The following is a 9,963-nucleotide window of genomic DNA, read 5'->3' as shown; positions in this document are numbered from 1 at the left end:
AGTTGAAACCAATTGTTGTTTCATGATAGATTTGAGGTCTTAATATCACCAGTTGAGGATTAAGGAGTTAGACATTCCAAAGACTGACTTCCACACCAAATATGGGCATTAAGAGTTTCTTGTAATGCCGTTTGAATTAATAAATGCCCCAGCTGCATTCATGGATCTCATGAATAGGTTGTTCAGGCCTTATATGGGTCACTTTGTGATCGTCATTATTGATGATATACTAATGTACTCTAGAAGTCTTGAAGAGCATGCACAACATCTAAGAATGGTTCTTTAAACATTGAGAGAGCATTAGTTGTATGCCATGTTCTCTAAGTATGAATTCTGGCTAAAGAGTATATCTTTCTTAGCACATGTAGTATCAAACAATGGAATAGAAGTGGATTCTAAGAAGGTTGAAGTAGTGGTAGATTGGCCAAGGCCAACTATAGTGATTAAGATCAAGAGTTTGCTAGGTTTGGCTGGCTATTATAGGAGATTTATACTAATTTCTCCAAAATAACTGCACTAATAACTAGGTTAACTCAAAAGAATAAGAAGTTTGAATGGAGTGATCAATGTGAAGAGAGCTCTCATAAGCTTAAGGAGTGTCTGATTTCAACACCAGTGCTGGCTCTGCCTATGGACAATGAAGATTTCATAGTTTATTATGATGCCTCCAGAGTGGGTCTGGGATGTGTTCTTATGTAGGATGGCAGAGTAATAGCTTATGCTTCCAAGCAGTTGAAGAAGCATAAAGCTAATTATCTCACTCATGACTTAGAGATGGCGACCATAGTTTTTTCCCTAAAGATGTGGAGATATTATCTTTATAGGGCTAAATGTGAAATCTTCATAGACCACAAGGGTCTCTAGTACATCTTCAAGTAGAAAAGAGCTAAATCTCAAACAAAGGAGATGGGTAGAACTACTCAGTGATTATGATTGTCCAATCCAGTACCAACCGAGAAAGGCAAATATTATTGTAGATGCCCTCAATCAGATATCATTTACCAGTTTGACTCATATATACATAGAAAGGAGGCCTATCCTAAAGAAGTTGCACCAGTTGATGAGACAAGGGTTACAGCTAGAGTTAGCAGCTAAGGGTACCTAGATAGCTCAAATGAAGGTGACACCAATATACCTAATAAAAATAGAAGAGAAGCAGTATGAGACCTTGAGTTGGTAAAGATAGTAAAAGTGGAACGGAAAGGTAAGATTAGTAAGTTCTGTTTTTGATGGGAAAAGGAGTATTAAGGTATGGCAACAAGTTATGTGTACCAAATGACATCAAACTCAAGGGAGACATTATTAAAGAAGCTCATAATACTACGTACATTGTGCACCCTAGAGCCACCAAAATGTATTAAGATTTAAAGAAGGTGTATTAGTGGCCTTCCATGAAGAAGGAGATTACATAGTTTGTGTTTGCTTGTGAGGTTTGTTAGAGAGTGAAGTTAGAGCATTAGAAGCTAGTGGGAATACTCAACCCACTAGCCATTCCAGAGAGGAAATGGGAAAATGTGGCCTTAGACTTTGTTGTGGGGTTACCATAGCCTCCAACAGACATGACTCGATATAGTTATTGTGGACAGGTTGACCAAGACTGCTCACTTCATTCTTGTTAAAGCTAACAATTCTATGGATAAGTTATCTTAGATATACGTGGCAGAGATAATATGGTTGCATAGAGCTTCAGTGACAATAGTCTCCAATAGAGGACCACAGTTCACATCAAGGTTTTAGCGCTATTTTCAAAATGAGTTAGGCACCAGGTTAGACTTCAGCATGACTTTTCATCCTTAGACAGATGGACAATCAGAAAAGGCCATGCAGACTTTAGAAGATATGCTGAGAATGTGTGTATTTGACTTTGGAGGATCGTGGAAAAAGTACATTCCTCTAGTTGAGTTTGCTTACAATAACAACTATCACTCTAGCATCAGAATAGCACTATATGAAGCTCTATATGGGAGAAAATGTAGGTCTCCTGTGTGTTAGGAAGAAGTAGGTGGAAAAGCCTTAATAGGAACAGAGTTGGTGGAAATCACCAATCAAGCCATGCCTTTTATTTGAGCGAGGTTGAAGACAGCAGCCAATAGATTGAAGAGCTACATAGAACTTCATAGAAGAGAAGTGGTTTTCTAGGAGGAGGACATGGTGCTTCTAAAGGTATCTCTAGTAAAGGGTGTCATTTGGTTTAGATAGATAGGCAAACTAGCTCCGAGATATATTGGACTATATAAAGTGCTACAAAGGGTCAGAAATGTATCTTGTAAGTTAGCTTTGCCACCAAAAATGGAAAAGAATCCATCCAGTGTTCTATGTTTTTATGTTGTAGAAGTATGTATCAAATCCAAACAAGGGTATAAGTGAACCAAATAAAGAAATTTTGGAAGATCATTCCTATGTTGAACAGCCTATTTAAATAGTGGACACGTAAATAAGGAAGTTGAGGGACAAGAAGATACCTATGGTCATTGTGTTATGGAACAGTCACAACATGGAAAAGTGTGGTGGGAAACTCATGATTCCATAATACAATAATATCCTCACCTTTTCTAGGTATGTTATGTATGTTATATTTGTTATGTATTTTTTTTTATATGTTTTGTTTTAACATTTGAGGACGAATGTTTTTAAGGGGGAAATAATGTAATACCCACCATTTCTCGCCATTGGAATTTCTATTGCAAATGGAATATTCTGGTGAATTTAAAGATTTTGCTAATGAAGGGAAGAGTGTGAAAGGATTATATGCTTATATGCTTATGTATATGCTTATAGCCAAATTCTAACAGCAACATGACCAATGGAATAGTACAAAATAGGACACCAAAATTGAAAATTTGAAATTTTCCCTAAAAGACTTAAGTTTTGAGAAAACAACCAAAACTAACAAATTAGGTAACAAAATGTGGTTTGTGGGTGAAATTAGAATTTCCATACTTATTAAGCATTAGAAAGTCAATAAATTGACTTGAATAGTGTCGTGAATAGTAATCCCGAAATACAAATTTTAAAGAACGTCAAGTTTAGCATATTAAAACTAGGTATAAGTAGATTTGAATTTATTTTTTGGAGTTATGATAAATTGTGATACTAAAACACTGTGAAATTGTGTGTTTCGGTGGAAAAGAATATCGGGAAAGAACCCAAGGCATCAAGTCAAGGCCAAGAGGCGACTCACTTAAGGTTTATGCACAACATAGAATTTCTGTAAATTTTCTTCTGCAAATTATTTTTGAATGAATTGAGATATTAAATTGTGACACAATTGGATTGAAATGTTTATTATGCTTTTGATTTAAATTGTTGAAAGATTAATTGTTTGTGTTTGAAATGGTAATAAATGTTTAGTAAATTGTGAAGATAGTTTTGAAACCACAGTGTCATGACCATATATTTGAATACCTCACTAGCATGACTAGTGGGGGAAATCAGTTTCGAATTTTGATTCCTTCTCTCACTGAAGTGTTGAGGTGTGTGCCAGTAGAAGAAGAAAAAGAATGGGTTCCCATATATTTGAGCTAGCTAAGCTTGTGATGTGACTTCTCATAAGCCTCTGGCTATTGAGATGATTATTGTTTTGAATGGCATGATATAATTGTGTTTTTATGAAATTTGTTTTGAGACTTTCGAAATGAAATTGTTTGGATTAAATGCATATAAATCATGTTTTGTATTTATTTCTCATATTTAGTTTAAATTTTGAATAAGTATGATTTAAATTCCGCATAAAGATTATTTTAGTATGTTGTGCACCATTGAGTCATAGTACTCAGCGATGGCTGTTATTGCTATCGCAGATATAGAGACTAGAGGAGCAGCAGAGTGAGCTGCTAAGGATTGTGGAGCCACCTTCCCTGAAGTTCCATCGGGTATATTTTATACCCTGATTGTAAAAATTATTTTGATATATGTAAATGTATGTAAATGTAGAAAATGGTCGTGAGCAGTTGTATAAAGCTTGTAATAAATTTCAGTTTGGATTTTTCTAATGTAAATTTTGGATTGGTGTACGCAAATTGTTCTATCTTTAATGAAATATGAATGAAAGTATTTTGTTTTAATTTGAAGGAAATTACTTAGTATTATTTTGGATAATCTTTGAATTGAAAATTATTGCTTTGAATTTTGGAATTTGAGAAATGATGTTGAAATTGGTTGGGATGGATGTTGATTTGATGAAGTTGATGAGATAAATCATTGGAAGTGCTTTTTACAAGTATTTGAAGAACTGTTTTATCAAAATACAGATGGCACTCTGCCGAAATTTTTCTAAAATTTGTGAAAAAATAAAAAGGGACAAAAATTTTAACTAGTTTACAAACTTTAATTAAATGTTTTAATGCCTATTAGAAAATGCTCACCACTTCTAAAAAGTAAGAAAATGATTTTAAAATCCCTTGTATGGTACTTAATGAGTTATCGATAGGTGAAGTTCGGTAGTTCATTAGGTATTCTACGGGATCATGTTATGCCTTATAGAGGGATAAGGTGTGACAAGATTTAACAAGTTTCAACAATAGGTAAGTGTTCAAATTCCTTTCCTTCTTAAGTAAAGTTTGTGGGTAGTTTGAGCTAAGTGATTTGGTGAAGAAATTTTAAAGTTTTGAGGAGTTAATGATATATCTAATTTTGGGCAGCTATGGAAGTGGAAGGTATTGAGTTATTCTTATATAAATTTCATGGGAATTAAGATTGATTAAAATAATTTGAAGAGTTAGTGAATTAATATCATGTATATATGTGATTAAACATGTGAATTGGAGATTTGCATGAAGTAGTGAAGGCCTTGGCAAATTGCCATTTTCGGTAGTCTTGAATCGCATGGAAGAGTGCTGGATTTCATGAATTCCTTTGATGCATTATGGTATTGATGAATTAAGGGCAGTGTATGTAAAGTAATGGTTGGGAAGTATATGTAATAATTAAGTGATTTCATATATATATATATATTGTATTGAATGTAACTTTGAGAATTAAAGTTATAATATGTGTATTGAAAATGTGTTTATTTTGTCCAAAATGACCATGTTGAGATGTGATGAATGATGTTAGTGTCTTATAAATCTAGAAATTTGGTAAGGAAAGTTAGGGTGAAGCAAGTAGGATGTGTGATGGTTGTGTATTTGATGAAGTGTATAAGGGCAGTATACAATTGAGCTTATAATCTGATTTGTGTGACCCCAATTGTTATGAGGCCAATTGAAGATAAAACTAGACTCAATATGGACCAACTTTCATGTAGAAAGCTTGCCAAAATTCTATCCAGAAAAGGACCTCAAACTTGACCTAATCCGGAATTGGTAACTTGGCAAACCCAGAAATTGACCATTTGAATAGTAGTCATTCTTTTGGCCATAACTCACTCAAAATAGATCCAAATTTTCTGAAATTTATATGGTTGGAAAGCTTAGACATAGGGCTACAACTTTGGTGAAGACTACCAAGCCCAGAAATGACAATTATCATGTCAAAATGATCGCCAAAATTGGGTTACAAAAACTGGCCGAATTGACTTTGACCTAAAAATGACCTAAACTTTGCAAAATAAGTGCAACTTGACCAATAATAGTAAAATGACCATAACTTGGTCCATAGAACTCCAAATGACATGAAATTAGTCCCAAAATTTCAATAAGACATAGATCTACAATATTGGTAATTTGACCAAAACCCAAAAATTAAGGGAACTAGGTCAATTAACTTAATTAAGTTGGCACACTAAATCTAGAATTAGCACATTTGATCATAAAATTTAGAAAATTGAAATAAGCATATCTCCCACCAAAAGTGTCCAATTTAAATGAGCCATACCAATCTGGAAAGCTAAGAAAGAGACCTAAAACATTGTTTTAGACAACTTCCTTAAATTATAAATGTATAAGGTCATAATTTAAGGTCAAATCCATTGACTTAATTGAGGACCATGCCAATATAGGACCTTTGAGTCCAAGTTAACAATTTGTCTATAAAGAATTCTACAAGACTTGAAAAATGTTAAGCAAAATCTCTGGTTGTCCCTAAGACATAGGGCAACAATACATATGAAGAATGCTAGACCTCAATGTGATTACAAATAGTCCAAATAATTTAGTAAATTTAGAATCGAAAATGCCTAAAAAGGAAACTAAAATTTAGATTTGACCTAGTTATGGTTAATTGACCATAACTTGAGCTATACAACTCCAAATGGAGTGATTCAAAAAGGAAATTAAAAAAGACACAATGAGAAACAATTTAATGAAGAGAAATATGTTAAATTTACACTGTAGCTTGGTCCAATAGATAGTAAACATTGGCCATGAAATCTGGAAAATGGCAATAAAATGCAATAAGCTTTAAAATGAAATTGGTAAAATATACCAACACTTAGAGACTATAAAATGTGACAAATTGGGAACATTAAAATTAATTCACCTAGTGTATATTAATGGTCAACATTATAGGTTGACTAATGAAATGAATTGAAAGGAATAGTACCAAGAAAATTTAGATATTGGATTTTATTGTTAGAAACAATTTAACTGAGTACTGAAACACTTTAAATTGTGTGTTTCAGTTAAAAAGGATATTGAAAAGAATAAGGAACATTGAGTCAAGGCCTAGGGCCGACTCAAACCAGGTCTGTGCACAATACTTTTTATATTCACTACTTTTACTAGAAAATTTATTTGGAGAAATGAGTTATGAATAATTTTTTATTGTTTTGGCTTTGGGAATTTTATTTGGAAATTATTGTGTTGCCTACTTTGTTAATGGAAATTTTGAGATAAAATACGATTTGTGGTTTATATGAAATATTTAAATATTGTGATCTGAAATTATTTTTGATTCACACTTGGCATGGCAATATCACTATGTTCCTCCTCCATTTATGGGGTGAGCATGATTATATTCCTCCCTCTTTGACTTGCCAATCTGAGGTGAGTATAGATAAGTACTCATTATCTAGCTAGCCACCTCCCTCATTGATTTCGATTAGTGGGGTGAGTATGCCTTGTCGTGGTGTACAACACGACATGTTTGAAAAATTTTGTATCATGACCTAAGTTGTATTATTGATTGGCAACACTGTTAGTAGTATGCCCCAGAGCATATCATTTAGTATGTATCTTGTACATGTTTTATTAATAAAAGGCATTTTCACTTTTTCATTTACATAATATATTTATGTGTAATAGAAAAGGTCCATTGATATTTTGTTAGAAATTCTATTCTTAAGTTGTTAAGAATATGAGTGACAGTATTTCTAGTACAAAGTATCATAAATAGGTTCACAATCGAGGATACTTCATACTAAGGACATGACTTATCCAGAAAGATTGTATTCATATTTGTTCCCAAGTTATTTATATGAGATATAAATAAGATGGAATGGTGAGTCTCATGCCATATAACAAACATGATAGGCACTTATACATGATAAGTAGGCTGAACCAGTGACACTTATGACAAGCACACGAAGTTTACTCTTGTCAATGTATTGTCATAAATCATATCAGTGCATATAATCTTTAGACTTGAGATAGCATAATTATCTTGTATATAGGTGGTTTGAGTTTGATATGTTAGTAGTATGCCCTAGAGCATATCATTTAGTATGTATCTTGTACATGTTTTTATTAATAAAAGGCATTTTCACTTTTCCATTTACATAAGATATTTATGTGTAATAGAAAAGGTCCATTGATATTTTGTTAGAGATTCTATTCTTAAGTTGTTAAGAATATGAGTGACAGTATTTCTAGTACAAAATATCATAAATAGGTTCACAATCGAGGATACTTCATAATAAGGACATGACTTATCCAAAAATATTGTATTCATGTTTGTTTCCAAGTTATTTATATGATATATAAATAAGATGGAATGGTGAGTCTCATGCCATATGACAAACATGATAGGCACTTATAAATGATAAGTAGGCCAAACCAGTGAAACTTGTGACAAGCATATGGAATTTACTCTTGTCAATGTTGTGTCATAAATCATGTCAGTGCATATAATCTTTAGACCTGAGATAGCACAGTTATCTTGTATATAGGTAGTTTGAGTTTGATACTACTTTCATACTTGTACAGTGTATGGGTATATGGGCATGTGTTGGCTCCTACTAGCTATATATGGAGGTAAGTGTTGATCAAGATGGAATCTGTTCCTCTAAGTAAATAGAGATAAAATCATATGTTCATTTAATTGTTCTTGATGTTTCAAGTTCCTGGCCAGCACAGATAGATTTAATCAAAAAAGAGTTTCTGATGAGAAAATATTTTTAATCAAGAACTGGAATTAAAAGAGAACATAATATTCATAGCAAATGGAGTTTGACATAAACCATGACTCCAGCTTGAGTTGGGATTTTGTAACAGAGAGATTCTAGTGCATGGTAACATATGATTATAGGTTCATTTAAGGTAAACCTTATTACTAATTGGGTGGCCATGGCATGCTATGCTAGGTGTTAACTATGGTCTATGAGGTGCATTAAATGATTTAGAGAAATCATTTATGGTAAGAAAGAGTTCTGATGATATTAAGAGTTGATATCATATCTCATTGCCAATTATTGATGAGCCTAGTAAGTCACACACAAATACAAGTTATCACCTAATTAAATATGATTTAATTAATTAATTAAATAGTTTATTTGATTAATTAAATAGGTTTGATTTGCAATTAGATTGCAAAGTTCCTAGCATGACTTGAAACCAAATCTAGATTATTGGATGTATAGTATAAGTTAAATTTATATTTAAAGTGTTTAAATATGAATTTAATTAATGAGAAATTAATTAATAGAGATTAATTAATTTATTTATATTTGATATAAATTCATTAGAAGAAGAGAAATAATTATTTTGGGTTAAGAACTCAAAATTAAGACACATGGGCATTTTGGTCATTTCACAGGGTGACATGTGGCATCATGAGATGGTGACACATGACATTACACATAAGCTTGCCAAATGTCTTTTAATCATGTAAGATGATTAAAATTAAGATTAAATATAGTTTTGACACTTGGCACAATGTGATTGGGTCAATTAAACCTAGAACCAATCAGAGGGTGACATGTGGCAAGGGTTTAATGTGTTGACCTAACTATATAAGTGTTGTTATGAAAAGAAAATAACACAACCAGCAGTTACTCCTCCTTTGTCACGCCATTTTGAAGCTCTCCCTCTCTTCTTCTTCATCTCTCATCAATTCAAAGAGATTAGCCATCAATCTCTTGAATTAAAAATACTAGAAATTGTTTCTAGTGTCCTGTTTACATCTTTAATCTCTTAAAAGGCAGAACTTGATTTTCTAAATAATAGAAAAAGCTTTAGAAGCTGTTCAAGGGTTGTCATAGGTGTTCTTGGTGTGGACAAGCTAGAGGGACAACATCTGGTGTCCTGAAGACGAATCTCAAAGGCGCAAATACACTGCAGTGCATCAAGAGGTTAGTGTGTTTGTTCTTGATTTAATCTAGGGTTCTAAAATTAATCTGATTAATTTTAAAATCTTAAATGGAAAATACAGATCCAAAAACATATTAAAAGAGTTTTAATATGTTGTTTATCATTGAAATCAAATAGATAAAAATAAATCTTGGATGATGCATGTGACGCTAGGTGAAAATTTTTGAATTCAATGGTATAAACTTGTGTTTTTCACGCTTCTACTCCTTCAATTGGTATCAGAGCCACTATATTTGCCATTTAGATTGTTGATTATATGATTTAATTGTGTGTTTTGATCATGAGATGATTTATCCATTGCTGGTTGCAATGGAGGTGTGGCTGCATGCTTGAAAAACACCATCAATGGTGCGCATGGTTTGGCTTCCATAGGTGGTTCAAGGTTTGGATTTTCATTCTGCAATTGTTGTATGATCTAAGGCCTATTCTTTGACTAATTAAAGTGTTTAATTAGTAGTTTTAATCACACAATTAAATTATGATTCAAATCATAATTTTA

Source organism: Hevea brasiliensis, chromosome 16 (assembly GCF_030052815.1).
Source record: "Hevea brasiliensis isolate MT/VB/25A 57/8 chromosome 16, ASM3005281v1, whole genome shotgun sequence".
NCBI lineage: Eukaryota > Viridiplantae > Streptophyta > Magnoliopsida > Malpighiales > Euphorbiaceae > Hevea > Hevea brasiliensis.
Note: the sequence above shows the minus strand (reverse complement) of the source record.